The sequence below is a fragment of the Mirounga angustirostris genome, unplaced genomic scaffold (assembly GCF_029215605.1).
Source record: "Mirounga angustirostris isolate CCGP_5_RB_7025 unplaced genomic scaffold, mMirAng1.0.hap1 SCAF_9, whole genome shotgun sequence".
Taxonomy (NCBI): domain Eukaryota; kingdom Metazoa; phylum Chordata; class Mammalia; order Carnivora; family Phocidae; genus Mirounga; species Mirounga angustirostris.
The window spans coordinates 67,807,304-67,823,102 of record NW_026991717.1 but is presented as its reverse complement, the minus strand read 5'-3'; the positions used below and the strand labels follow the sequence as shown (position 1 = coordinate 67,823,102).

The window sequence follows — 15,799 nt, the reverse complement described above, 5'->3', positions numbered from 1 at the left end:
ACTCTAAATTACTCAAAGTGTGCTCAGTTCCTCTCCTTGTGTCCTTGCCTGGACACACTAATCACTGGCCATGTTGCATGTTTTCCTCTTGAGGGTGAAAAATATGGTATAGAGGGCGAATTTTAAAAATACCTCGATATCCGAAAGTGCCAAAACCACGACATAAGAATTCAAACACTGAGGGTATTATTTGTGACTGGTATTAGTAAAATTACTGCTTTATTGAATTGTTTATCTAAAACTGTTACAAAAAGTTTTTCTAAGCTAAATCTTTTAAGTGCTGTTTAAATATTTATCCTTTTCAGTTTATAGATGAAACATCTGCCTTGTCAAATGGAAAGACTTGATGGTTTTGCCAGCACAATAGCCTTGCCGCCATCTTGGTGGTGTATTTCACAGGGGAGAGGAGACAGTTTAGGAAAGGAGTTGGGGCCCTGGGATGATGTCTTGCATCTGCTCTTTGCCAGCTATATCACCCTGGGCAGTTATTGGACCCTGGTCTCAAAGTTCCATATGCAAAATTATGATAATCAACTATTTCACAAGGCTGTTATGTCAATGAAATTGTGTGTACAGAAGCACTTGTAAACTGTGAAGTACCATGTAAATGTTAGTTACAATTATAGCTTCATCTACCATACATCAGGAAAGTGTCATGGACTGTGGAGGACCCATTTCCTTTTTTCACGTGTACTCTGCAACACAGAGAGGGGAGATTTTTTTTTTTTTCACTTGCTTAGTCATTTTTCCCCCCATTTTTTTTTGGTGGTAAAATATAAATAATGTAAAATTTTTACTGTCTTAACAATTTTTAAGTGTATAGTTCAGTGGTACTAAGTACATTAATAGTGTTGTGCATCCGTCACCACCATCCATTACCAGAACTCTTTTATTTTGCAAAATTGAAACTTTATACCCAACTAAACAATAACTCCCCATTCCTCACTTCCTGATTCCTTGTTTTTTTTCAAATAGTTTAAAATTCTAACGCTGCTCCCACCTTATCCCTAACACAAAATTCATTCTCAACCAGAAATATAATGGTGATAATCTCAATTTTAGCTACTACCTTCATCGTTTTGGTCTTGGTAAGATAATCCGAAGAAGTGGTGAAGAAATACTGTAATATAGACTTTGCATGATAGGAGAAATTTGCCATATGTAAAAACGGTTTAGTATTTTGCAAATTTCTGGGCATAATGGCTCTTCTGGAAATGTATCCTAAGGAAAGAACAAGAGAAGTACAGTTATCTGATAATGGGTAAAAAATGTAAATAGATCTTCTAAATTCTCATCAATTGTGGATCAGTTTAAAAATTGGTGGCATATATATACAATGAATATCATATAATCACTAAATATCTCATTATAGAATAATACTTAAACTATGGGTGTATGGTCGTGCTATAGTATAAAGTTAAAAAAAATTTAGAAAACAGTATTATGATATTATGTCAGTTAAATAATAAAAATTATTTACATATGTATATGTATACATATATATATAAAACATGTATATGAAAATCCTAGTAGGTATACAGAAAATGTTAATGGTAATCTCTGGGTGACAGAATTATTAGTGATTTTAATTTCTTCTTTACAATTTTTTATGTTTTGTAATTTTCTCAATGACTGCATATTACTTTTATAACCAGGAACAAAATGTAATTAAATAAAAAACTCAGGCCTAGGCCACCTCCAAAGCAAACCCAGCAATGAACTCTGAAGTATTTCAGCTATGAACATTTTAAGTAATTGGAAATTGGGAGGACCATAAAAAGTGGTCACTAGGGGCTAGTATTTGAATGAAAAACCCAAAGAGCTTGTTTCAAATCATGTCGACTTCCACGTTACTAATATAATTAAAGCAAGTAAATCAGTTGGGCAACATGCCACTCACCCTTCAGACACACGTCACAGCTGTCTGCATGCTCACAATCTTCACCTTGCTCAATTTTCACAGTTTTTAATATGAATATCAATTCCCTTTTTCATAAACCTAACCTATAAATGCCACAACCCCTCTGAGGGATTTCCCCAGGCTTCATTTTAGGCTCCACAAGAAAGGATGTAAAAGAGACCTTTCTTTTGTAAAGTGATTTTATAATTCTGTCCAATATCCATCATTTTCAAGGCCAAGTAATCATATTTAATAGATCCTAAATTATATTTTGTCAGGCAAGGATTCCCTTGATGATATTAACCAGAGCAGAGGACTTGACAGGCAGAGGCCTGAAAGTAAGATATTGTTCTACAAAGGGCTTATGAGCTTTCCTTTTCAAGGCTTGACCTCACTAAGTTTGGGGTGGTGCAGGATCTGTACCTTCACTGCAATCCTCAGTCTTCCCTAAGTTACCCACAAACCAACTCCTGATTTCCTGTCTTAAAGTCACTTTTAAAATTAAATTACATGGCTCATTTTTGACCCTTTCCTTTGAGGAAATTGCCTTTGTGAATTTATTTCTACAATATTCCACTAGCAATACAGCTAGATGTATAAGCATGTACCTACTCTATCTCTTCTTTATCTGCTTATAGGAAACCTGAAAGAGAAAGGCTGAGGGATGGGAGCAAGTTGGAGAGATGCCTTCATGCCTTGTGCTGTTTAAATGAGTGTTATAAAGTATAAGGTTGGAGATCGTTTTTTGACAGGAAAGATTATAAGGTCATGATGCTGGAAAAGAATACAGGGACAGATTTTCCTTTGAAAAAGGAAGAAATCTTGGATCAGGTTTTCATTTGGAGGGAAGTTCTCAGCACTTTTTTGAACATCTCTATTTTTATTTTGTGGGTTTTATATCTCAAAGGTTTTAAAGAATATGAAGGTTAAAAAAAGAATAAGCATTTCCCCAAATTAAACAAAATTTAAGTTTTTAAAAAAGTTTATTTATAATCAAAAGTTTATTTATAATCTATACACTGACATGGGGCTTGAACTCACGGCCCTGAGATCAAGATTTGCATGCTCTACCAACTAAGCCAGCCAGGTGCCCCACAAAATTTAAGTTTTTAATGCTTCAGTTATCAAAACAGTTCAAGTACAAACTTCATTCAAAATACAACTGTTAAGGTCTTGCTGTGTGCCTGGGCCTTCGGGGCTTTATAAACATTAACTCATTACATTTTTACAAAGACTCTGTAACCTGCAGATATATTTATTCCAGTTTTAGGGGTGATGCCTACAAGTCAGCCATTTCTAAAATCTTAGAGTGGCTTGGGCTCCAACAGTTTAGACCACTTTTCATTTTTGATGATCTATTTTCCCACATAGAATTGCTTGTTCTTGTTCTGGAAAAAATAATCCCAACCCAGTTGCTCCACACTTCAAGACATGTGGATCTTGAAATTCTTGCCTAAAGAAAACTGTGAGAACACAAAAGGAAGAGTAGGAAGGAGGAAATGATGCATAACTCAGTAGAATAAAAACAAAAATATTAAACCGGTATCAAGGAATTTGTCCTATGATTTGGGGCAAAAATACTTTACACAAAAGGACCAATTCTGCCTGTTTTCTGATCAATTTTCTCACTTTTCTCCTTCTTTTTTTTTAAAGTTCTCAGGTTTCTGTGTCTTTCCTTTGCTCTTCTTCACTAATTCTTTTATTTTTACTCACAACTCTCCCTTATTTTTATCTTACCATCACTCTTTCCCTTATTTTTTCTCCATGCCTAAAAAAGAGAAAAGATAAGACAAAATCAACCTGGTTTTTGTGCTCTCCCTTTAAGTGCAATAAAACACAGGTGCAAAAATGGAAGGAAGGAACTGGCTGGTTTCATGATCACTTCTTCCATCTTTCATCATCATTAACTCCTCTTGCTACTGTCTTCTTCTTTACTTCCTCCTTTCCAATAAGTCACTTCCTTCTTTTCAATAAATCACTACAGCTAAGATTTAAAGCCACTTTACCACATTCTGATACACTACAGCAGTTTAATTTTTATATCAGTCTAACCCAAATTGATTTCTCATTGACAGAGCTCAGCTGCCACCAACTTACCTGCTGTGTTCAACAAATGGAAACTCTCAGTAAAACCTGTATTATCATTTATTTCCACTGTGGAAATATTAAACAGGCTGAGATGCAGTGATGATTTTAATTTTTTAAATCACAACACAATTATTAGGATGATAAAAATCTCACAATTTTGGGGGAAATAAGGATGGATTTCAAAGGAAGCAATCATTTAGAATCTGACCATCAGTTCTCCGGTAGACTTTGGTCCATGTCGATGCATCTTGCCTGGACATGTTAATATATTCTCTACCTTCTTCTCAGTGCTCTTATTATTAAAAAAAATATAGTGACACTCTTATCTTTTAATGTTTTTTTTTTAAATGGGTATCTCTATTTTTAACTCCACTGAATAAACAATTACAGCTGTCTGCGTGTATGTCACATTTTATATCTTTCAGAGAGCTTTCATAGCATTATCTATCTAATCCTCAAAACAACAAACACTTGCTGGGCACTGTGATAGGTATTGTGATCCAGATGAAAACGTTTCACAGCTCCTTCTTTGAGGGGGAGAGATTATGGGGGCACATGTAACAATTCCAGACAGACTAATGTATTACGGATTTTAATAATTATACATATAAGGTACTACAGGGACACTGGGTACCTAATTATTAATCATATTGTTCTCTGATAGCATTTGTCACATTGTATTTTAATTTGATACATAGTATCAGTCAGTTTTTTCCACTAAATTGTGATAGAGAAGACATCTTATGCACCTCTGCATTCCTATCATCAAACACAGGGCCTTGAACATGATAACCAGTTACTCTTCAATGAATGGATGAATAAAATGGATGGATATATATATATAGATAGATAGCTATATGGACATTCATTTTATATATTATAAATGTATGTATAACTATATAGATACTATATATTGATTTATGTGATATATATAAACATATATGTATAAATTATTATACATCACATATAATGTATACATATATAATATTATGCATTATGTATATAATATCTATCTAACATATATATGTTTAAATTAAGAATTCCAGGAAAGAGGATCTTTTATGTAGTATGGGAAAAGAATTGTTTTCAACCAACAAAAGTACTACTGTCTGTGTTAATACAAAGTCAATATATAATAGGTTCCTATATTAGTTTTGAAATCCTGATGATGTAACTGTAATAGTCAAGGTCAGACTCCTAAGAAAGATCAGATTCCCAAATTTCCTTTCACTTTAAGGAGTGAAAGCCTTCAAACCTTTCTCTTGCTCTTGCTCTTCCTTTCCAACATTACTAAAATTCATGTTTCATTTAGGAGTGTACATCATCTTCCATCTTTGATTAATAAATACTTCTGACTAATTATGTGCCTCATTCCTGTTCTATGTGTATTTTCTTCAACTGTTTCACTGCTGCTTACTGACCACCATCCTAACTAGAATCCATTATGCATTTGGGGGGGACAAAGGAAGAGCTATATGACATAGGAAGAAAAGATGAACTCAGAACCTTGCTTTCTTGTCTGTAAATTGCATAGAAAATCTCAGAAGGATTCTTTATAGCCCTTGTTTATTACGAAACTCTCCCTTCAGTGTACGCATTCCTTGGCTGATAGGTGAAAGTGGGAAAGAGGAGGAAGGTAGTCCTAGCTTACTTCTGCATTGTTTCTCATTTGCTCGCCATTGGCCCATGTGGATCCTTGATATGCTGAAGGTATCAGTCCAGGTCCCAACAAGACACAGAAGTCACACTTAATAGGGCCTTATTCAGGGAGTTTAATGAAGAGGCTATTTCTAAGAGTGTAGACAGGTGTCAGGGAAACCAACAGAAGATGGTGAGGTCTTCCCCGGGCTAGCGACAGTGGGAATCTTCATCAGCCATTGGCTTAAAGGGATAGAGGAGGGAAGAGCTACCAGAACCCTGACAACTGTAGCTGTAGTAGAGTGAGGGCTGTGGCCTTTTCCAGAGGGAAGGAGCTACTGCCAAGCCGTGGTCATGCAAGGAAGGACCTCTGACCTCACTCTGCCTCCTTCTCCTCCCATCCTCATGTCTCCTGTCTATATTTTGCCAGTGCCTCCCATTAGCTGAATCTAACCAGAAGGCAGAGGGGATGGGAGCTGAGATGAGGCAAAGCATGGGTCAGCCTCTCTTGGGACAGAGCAGGTTGGGGAGGTTGGAAAGAGCATCTGGGGGGCTGAGGCTGAAGATATCTGTCACATCTAGTAATTGTTCCTCAGCTGAAGTTGCCTTTTTACACAATAAGAGAGTTTTGATGCAGTGAGTGGAACGTGTCTTTAAAGTCTCTTAGAAGCTTATATAGCTATGTTTTTCTATGAAAACTTTTTTTTCTATGAAAACTTTTTTTTTTTTTTCTAAAATAGTCCAATAATATGGTAAGTAGAAGGTTTCCTACAGCCTCAGGGTCTCTCCAGATCTCTGGCTTACAGATTTGTCTCCTAGTCCTTCAGCCTCCAGTATCTTGATCTTGTGGAAGTTGCTCCATGGTAGCTACATTGGTGACAAAATCAGTTTTCTTTGATGCCCCTTTTAGTTGTATTCCTTTCAGTGATGGATATCAAACCACAAACAAATTCCTCTCTTCTCTTTAGTCTAGAGATTAACCTTCCTTATGAGACATGTCTGGTAAGTATTGGAAGACACAGAGGGTTTTCTCCCTTTTCTCTCCTCTTAACACACATACACACACCAACCTGTGGAGAATTTGAAAAAGCAGAGTCTTGATCTTTGGAGAGAGAAACAGATTCTCTGGAGGGGAACTGAGAGATTGCAGAGTTGAGTGGCAGGAGACCCACCCAAATAAAGGCTCTTCTGAGCTGGCACAGCTTTATGATTCAGCATTTCTTCTGGAGATGATTCTGTGAACTCATATACACCAGATCCAAAAGGGGCAGAGGAATGTACTTTTGAGCTCCAGACATATAGGCCCTGAAACCAATGCAAGTGTGGGGAACAATATTGAAAGCTAAGGATGTCACTATTTTTTACTGCATAAAGTTCTTTAATTCTGTGTCAACCAGAAGTGTTTAGACTTTTCTAAAGGAGAGGCTTGGAGATGATGCCCTCTCTCTTCCATTGTGCCCTGGTCTCTTGCCACAGTTATAAAGGAGCTGTAGCAGGGCTGCTTGGCCCTCCTATAGATATCTGCATCTGGGAGGGGAAACCTGAGGTGGATGGGGTCACCCAGTGCATGGGGGGATGCACCCACAAACTTCAGGAAGAGGATGATTAAATCATCCAATGCCAATGCCTTGGCGGGGGCTCTGGTGAGAAATGCTTTGTAACCTGCTCCCAACCTGAGAGCTTGGAGAAGCTGTCTTCCCAGACTGAGCAACATGTAAGGTTCTTAAACCATGAAACCCTGGGTACTATGGCATGTGCTAAGCAGCATGTTTCCTATGGCTCTGCCGGCTAATTTTCTTTTTTTTTAAGATTTTATTTATTTATTTGACAGAGAGAGACACAACAGAGAGGGACCACAAGCAAGGGGAGTGGGAGAGGGAGAAGCAGGCTTCCCGCTGAGCAGGGAGCCTGATGCGGGGCTTGATCCCAGGACCCTGGGATCATGACCTGAGACAAAGGCAGACACTTAACGACTGAGCCACCCAGGCGCCCCCGGCTAGTATTTTTTGCTCCCGTGGTCTGTGGGGTTTGGTGTTCATTTCTTTTAGACTTAGGGTGACCAACTCATCTGGGTTTGCTTGAGACTTCCTCGTTTTAGCACTGGAAGTCTGGTGTTCCAGGAATCCCTTTATTTGTTCACCTGAATTGGAGTCTGTGAGTGGTAAGTGTGTGTGGGGGGCCTGGACTCTGGGTGTCACATACCTGAGAGTCAGCACCCACAGAGGTCAGATCTCCTCTAGGAGTGTGGCTGCAATATCACGTCCTTCTTTACCAGGTTGGCAGCGACCGTAAACTGGATATACTTATTCCTGTCTCACAGAGCACTTTGGGTGGTTGTCGGTTAGCTGAGGTCCAAGTGTAATAGTACATGTTAAAGCTTTTTGGAGATTATAAAACATTATTCAGACATGATTATTTTGGTCACATCATGCTTTCCTCATTGACAATCCCTGACCCTGAGCACATGTGGATCTTTCAACTTTGGGAGAGAGAAGGAGCTCATAAATATTATTAATTTAGTATATTAAATAACAATTCAATATATTAAAAATAATAAATATTAAGCACCTCCTGTGCCCACTGAACATTGTGCTAAGTACTTTATATACATCATTGCTTTTAATCCTTCTAAAAATTCCATGGAATAGTTATTATTATTCTCCATTGCCCCTAAAGTTAATTTCCTTAATACAAGAGTCTGTTATCTTTTGGTGTAGACTCAGTGCTGATGAAAGCAGGTAAGCCTGTATATGTTACCTGAGCTGGCTCTCAGAATGGGCCTGCTATTTGGCATATGAACAATAAATCCCGTGTGAAGACCTCTAGCTGGTCAACCCTTGGATTGGGTGAAGCCCAACCTGCCCTCTGTGGCCTTGCTCAAACCTTGAGGTCTGCAGGTCTAATTTAGAGTCATCTTGAGCTATTTGGCCCAATCTAGCATCCCAAAAGGCATAGGAGTATGGGCTTAACTCCACTGTATTACGTACATTTGAAAGCTCATATATCTTTCCTTAGTAACTAATAGAGTTTCCAGATAATGTCAACAAAGTTGTTGTATAGGCGTGATAAAAAATAATTTTCTGAAATACATGTTATACACAATACATAAAATATACAACCTATCCTTACTATATTTCATTCAATTTTTATTTATTTATGATCAAGTTTAAAATTTTATCCAAGTATTCATTTTTATTTCCCATTAGATTAAATGTATTTTTTAAAATGCAGGACTGAAGTTCAGTTTTTACCAATTCAGCCTTTACCTGTTAAATTTATTAAAGTCCATAGATTATCCATGATGTATTTGATATAATAATTAAATCATGATGTTAAACCAGTTTCCACCTATCAAGAGATGTTGTTTTTTCAGGACACTTGGATCCCACGTTCAAGGCACCAACTTGCTCATAGAAGGAATCTGAAGGAAGATCTTTTACTTCATGACAGCAGCTAAGTTTGAATTATGTTATCCAAAGGAGAAATTTCTCCACATTAGTCAAAGTGCCCAGAGCTTTCAAAGAAACCAATTTTCCATATATTTAGGGACTCTTGTGTATACATTTAATAACTTTTGATGAAATTTCTTACCCACACAAAGTAGTAAAAAATTTTACAGTATTTCTTCCTAAATGTTGTGTAAACACCTTCTTAGACAAACGGATTATAAGTCTGGGCCAAAACTTTGTTTCGAGCTAGCCACAAGGGATGAAACCTTTAAGTGCACCGATTCAAGATTCTCTTTAGGGATTTTATAAGAAAAGCGAATGGTTAATCATTGTTAAACTGGATACAAGAAAAAATCATGTCTGGTTAAAGATTATTAGGCTGGCCAGTCAGCTGGGTGGGCAACCCTGGCTTCCCAGAAGTCCTTAATCTTATTTAGGTCTATCAGAAAATTGCTCAAGCATTTTAACAGCAATGCCAATTATATCCCAGAGGAGGTTGTGAATTATATCATGCAAAAAAGTTCTGCCCTAGACCAGGTTTGGGACAATTTTTATTCTCAATGTGAATATAAGTTTTGTGCCAAAACATTATCATCAGTTTTTTGTTCTAAAGTAATGTTTTTTTTTTTTCCTTAAAATTTGATTTCAGGTGGTAAGCCCTTTTGGAATAAAACTATTTCTTACCTTAAAAGAGGGTTGTAAGCTTTGAAAAACATGAAAGTTAGACAAATGCAACACTTTGGAGAAACAGTAAGATTTCATAATGGAAACAGCACTAACATAAGCTACAAATGTGATTTGAAAACAAGCCAGCAGTGTCTAGATCTACCTACCAATATATGAGAAGTACATGATAAACTCTATCATGAAGGGTTGGCAATATCCAGACCATGGGAAATTCTACGAGACTCCAAATGGTTTCTTCAGTAAGCATCCTGCAGGGAGTAGGGGGTGGGGTGGGGGGAAGAAAGGAATCTATAAAAAAATACTTAAAAGACTTACCAATCTATTACAACATGTAGACCTTATTTGCATCCTGATTCAAACACACTACAAAATAAAATATGACATTCATGCAGTTGAAAATTTGAACTCTTCCTAGAAATGTAATGATATTAAGGGATTATTGTTAATTTTTAAATTGTGACAATGGTAATGAATTTATATAAAATCAACTTTATGATTTAGAAATACACAGTGAAAAGTTTGCAGATGAAAGGTATGCCTAGGATTTGCTTCAAAATAATACAAGAGGAAGAGAAGTGGGTGGGTAATAGATGAATTATGATCAGCCTGAATTGGCAATTACTGAAGCAAGGTGATGGGTATATAAAAGTTCATCACACTCTGCCTACTTTTTGCATATGTTAATAACTTCTTCTTCCTTTGCACCCTCTTCTTCCTCTTTTTCCTTTTCTTTTTATTCTTTTCCATAAATGTTTCTCCCAAGAAAGAATTCTTTGGTTTGGCTTGTAGTAAGCTTGAAGTAAAACTCCAACATATCTTGTAATCAATTTGTCTGAGAACTTGCTTTCTTTAGTTTTTTCATCACATGAAAAGAACCAAGTTGTTCATTGGCACATAATAAAAAACAGGAATTTTGGAGTTTCAAGTTCAGCCACTCATGGTATGTAGTTGGAACCTTGGAAGGAGTGGGCAGAGGAAAATCATATGGAGAGAGAGGAGCCCAACAACAAGGCCAGAGGTGGGGACTCTGGAGGGACACAACTGGGGAGAAATTCTTATGCTTAACATCCAACTTGATATTCTCTCCTGAGCTGTGTTATTACTACTGTTCTCCCCCATCCCAGAAAATGACAACCCCATCTTTCTACTGGCACAGGACAAAAACCTCGTTTTTTTCTCGTTTTTAATAGAGATTTTATGTATTTATTTGAAGAGAAAGAGAGAGAGAGCAAAGGGGGAGGGGTTGAGGGAGAGGGAGAGGGAATCCCAAGCAGACTCTGTGCTCAGCGTAGAGCCCGACATGGGGCTCAATCCCACGACCCTAAGACCATGACTTGAGCCGAAATCAAGAGTCAGACACCCAACCAACTGAGCCACCCAGTCACCCCAAAACCTTGGTTTTATCCTTGCTTCCTCTCATTCTTTTACATCTACATTTGATTCATCTGCAAACCCTGTTGGCAGACCTTCAATATATATCCATAACTTATGTATACTCCTTATCACCACACTGCTGGACAGTGGTTCCAGTCACCAGCTCTAACCTATATAGTTTTAATAACTTCCAAAGTCATCATCCAGCTTCTACCTTTGCCTCTCTCAGTCTCTTCCCACCCCAGGAGCCAGACAGATGATCCTTCTAAAGCAAGTCAGGTTCTAGCACTCCTCTACTCCAAAGCCTACAACAGCTTCCCAACTCACTCTGGGTAAAAGTCAACTGTCACACTGACCTACTGGCCTGCACAACCCACTTCCAACCCCTCTGATCACATTTTGGCTCTTCCCTCATTTATTCCCATTTTCGTCGCACTGGCCTCAGGCTCTTCCTCCATCGGGGCTGTGCATTTGCTGCTCCCTTTGCCTGGGACATCCTTCCCCCAGATCCGAGCATGGCTCTCTCCAGCACCTCATCTACTCAGTGCAAAGGCTCCTCACTGAAGCCTGCTTGGGTCATATATTTTAAAAATCAACTCTCCTCCTAGCACTCTGCTTCCCTTTCCTCTGCTTTATTTTTCTCAGTGCATTTACTGTTACCAGACACATGCTAGGGTGTCTTATTTATTGTACCTGTTGTCTGAGTGCTTCCCCTGGAATGTAGGCTCCACACAGGCAGATATTTTTGTCTCTTTTACTTGTGGTTGAATCCCTGGAGTCCAAACAGGGTGTAGTCTATAGTAGGTGCTCAATAAATATTTGTTAAATGAATGAATTCCTAAAACGAATTAAATCTGGCATGTACAACCTTCTTACATGAGTAGTGCTTTGGGGAATGAGGCAAAGTGGCTGAGTGTAGAGGGGACAGGGCCGTGGTTTCGAGCACTGAGCTACTGAGCTGGGAACACCAAGAGCTTAGCCCAGGGAACAGACATTTCAAGTGAGAGGTGACAATGGAACTTGAGGCCCTGGGAAGGACCTTTCTGACCTTTCCCACAATAGCCTGAACTATTTTATTTGGATATTTACATAAAGGCAATCATAAAACTCTGGAAAGACTTTATTTGGTTACTTTAATAAAATTTAAAGTTACACTGAGAGAAAAGAGACACTTCCTAATATCGGACATTTATGTGTCTGGTATTTTTGCAATTTGATTCTCAGAAACAGGTTTAAATATTTGAAATTAGACATCTGGCAACTTAAACTGGACAATGAAAGACAATCAAAGCTCTCCATTCCAGACCTGCCAGGCACAAAACACAACCTCCAGCACTGAAGCTGTGGGGGGTGTGAAGTGGGGGTGGGCGGGGAGGGAGGGGCACGGCCCGTGCCCTGGCTGCTTCTCTGGGGCCCTGACAAAGGACAGAGCAGGACACTGGTGAGGAAAGTGGAGGATGCTGTGGTTTGAGGTGCGGCCAGCCCTAGAATCAGCTTCATTTTAGGTTGGCCTAGTTGGCCTGCAGTGACCACTCCATCACAAGACTCATAGAAGGACATGGTTATTTTATCTGGCACTAAGACAATGATAAAAATTTAAGTGTAAAAGCAAAGGCCCTCTAATACATAAGTAGAAACAGCACATGACCCTGTGCTCCCCCCAGCCACTTGCTAATCTGTCATCCGGGCAAAATCAGGTGTCTCCCCTTCTAGTCATCTTTCAACCCAGACATCACCATTTTTAAGGTTGCTCCCCACTGCCACATAGAGGGGCATAGAGGGAGGGCCTGAATTCAGTCCCTCAGGGGTTTCACCCAGATTCCATGATACCCTGACTGTATCCAGGGGTGCCCGTGTATCCAGGAGGAACACTGACGATGCTAAGGACTGGCTGGAAGCTTGCCAGAGGGCTCAGTGAGGTCCCTGGCATGTCTGTGTAGAAGTCTGGGAGGTGGGATGGGCAGAGAAGAAAAATCGCCTTTTAGCTCAGGGCAGCACTAGTCTGGAGCCCAAATGAGATCTGTAGGAAGAGCTCCTCAGGATCTCTAGTAAGACCCCCAGCAAGAGTGGAGATGAGGCTGCTAGGGAGCCAGGAGGCCCCACTGGGCTTTGGCCAAGCTTGAAGAGAAACCAGAGGACAAGCTGCAAGCAACAGGAAAAGCAGATGTTAGTCAGGCCACAGCAACTAGGTGGCTAGATGGTAAGGTCCGGCAGACCAGGGAGCTCAGGACCATCATGCCTGAGACTCCTGATTCCACCTACCACAAGACTGCAAAGTTTTGTGATGACAACCCAGCCCAACCCATGTATATTCAGGTATTCAGATGCCGTCTGGAAGAGGAGTCAGGAAGGTGGGTGGAAGACAGAGGAATCACCAAGTACCTTTATCTGGAAAGGTGGAACATTAAACAAGGGGACTCTAAATGTTTGCCTCAGGCCAAGGTTTAAACCAGATTGGACTTTTAGTGATTTTTCTCCTTGCTACTCAGTGGTTGAAAATTGACAAAAGATGTTTGTCTAGTTGTCTAAAAATACCAATTATTTTTTTTACCTGTCTAATACAAAGAGTAAGTAAATTACAACCTCATAATATGTACATGATTGTTGATAACCCTGTGTGTAGTTAGTTTTCTATATTTGAAAGCTTCTGGCTCTTTCGGAATAGTGGAGAGAGGGTAGGTTATAGCCCCACATAGATCTACGTTTGAACCTGGCCCTCGCATTCTGCTTGCTCTCTGTGGGAACGTGAGGGAGTTACTTAACACCTCTGAGTCATGGTTGTCTGTAGAATGGATTTAATACTGCTGACCAGAGTCTTGTTCTGGAATTCAATGGCATCTGAGTGTAGAATTGCCCAATCCAGGGCTTGTCATATGGAACATGCTCAACAAAGGTCAATTTTCTTTTCTTCCCACACTGAATAATTTGCACAGTGACAAACAAATGATAAATTGTTTCCTAGTTAATTTACTCCTATTGACTACTGATAAATTGACCTCAGTGTTTGATGGGATCATCCAAATTAAAATATTGACATGTTAAGACATAGTTTTTATTTTAATCCAGTTCCAACTATGACCTGTAGATGTCTTTGTGAATCTTCCTCTGTACCCAGTTATGACTAAAGGTACAGAAGACAGCTCAGCCATTGGCATTAATGATTATTCATAAAGCACAAAGGGTTGGTGTGTGAGAAGGGAGAGCACTAGGCACTCTGTCTGTCCACTTAATTTCCTCTGTCTCCCACCACAGGGTGAAATGAGACTTTCCTCAAATCCCTTTGCGCTCGATCCACTCTCAGCCTTACAGTGGGAGTAGAACTACAGAGCAAGGGACTCTGGGTGCAAAGGCCAAGTTCTTGGGATCCTTCTGATGCCCCCCCCGCCGCCACCACCTACCTCAACCAGGGAACTCAGGACAAACAGCTGCTTACAGATGTCATGTGGGGCACTTTCCACAGGAAGCTGGTATTTTCTATGGGACATGATTTGACTTGCTTGTTGATTTAGGTGACACCAACTGAATAAGGGAGGGCTTCTGCCATGTATCCCTGTTTGGGACAAAACATTCAGCTTTTGTTTCAATGGACCCAAGCAACTCAAAGCACAAGAGCTAACCATTGAAAGGGGAGGGGAAGAGGATTTAATAAATCATTTGAGATATATATATATATATATATATATATATATATATATATATATATATATATATATATAAAATTTTTTTTTAAAGTAGGTCCACACTCAGTGTGGAGCCCAGTGTGGGGCTTAAGCTCACAACCCTGAGATCAAGACCTGAGCTGAAATCAAGAGTCAGACACTTAGCAGACTGATCCACCCAGGTGCCCCTTCACAGTATTTTTTTTTTTTTAAAGATTTATTTGACAGAGAGATAGAGAGCACAAGTAGGCAGAGGGAGAGGGAGAAGCAGGTTCCCTGCTTAGCAGGGAGCCAGACATGGGGCTTGATCCCAGGACCCCAGTATCATGACCTGAGCTGAAAGCAGCCGCTTAACCGACTGAGCCATGCAGGCGCCCTGCATAGTATTTTTAAATGACATTTTCTACTTCATGAAAATAGGATTCCTTAGGATCCCATAAAATGGATATAAATACCTGTTCCTGAATTGATGGGTCTGGCCTCTCCTGGGCTGCATTTTATGTGGTATAAAAGGCTTCTGGTGACTAATGGATATGGGGCAGTGGTGGGTGAGCAAAGAGAGGAGGGGTTGAATCTCCCTTCTGCATTCTACTTCATTTTGAAAAGGATGAAATGAAGATTTGCTTTATTTTAGGGTGGGGCTCTGTGTTTTCTTCCTGACAAATGACTGAGACAATTTGAGCAGAACTGAGTTTGGCATTCGACTTTCTGGATTTCCTCCATCTCTTTTCATCTTCTCTTCAGTCCCCTGGACCTTAAGACTGTTAGGTCTTCTTGAGCAACCCTGAGGAGATTGTGAGCCGGGCTCCTTTCCTCATGGAGTCCCAGGTGTCTGCTTTGTTCTGCCTACACTTAGTCTATGCATGCGGTAGTGGCCATGGAGGGATTCATAGAGAAGGAGAATGAGATGGTGTCTGTGGTTCCGTTTGTCCTCAATGGAGGATGATCTCCTCCCCTTGGAGACTTGAGTGGAAGCCACATGATGCTGTGCTTGTCAGTACATA

General features: G+C 39.6%; 2 long non-coding RNA genes across 2 annotated transcripts in view; one reads left to right on the top strand and one right to left on the bottom strand.

Moving 5' to 3' along the window:
- LOC129046531 (uncharacterized) overlaps positions 1-15,799 on the top strand; it is a 112,132-nt gene that overhangs the window by 31,376 nt on the left and 64,957 nt on the right. The window lies entirely within an intron of this gene.
- On the bottom strand, positions 4,943-10,070 carry LOC135361590 (uncharacterized). Its single transcript, XR_010405073.1, has 3 exons — positions 9,909-10,070; positions 7,829-7,971; positions 4,943-6,696 (listed from the first exon to the last, which is right to left on the bottom strand). It is a non-coding gene; the product is annotated as an uncharacterized LOC135361590 (long non-coding RNA).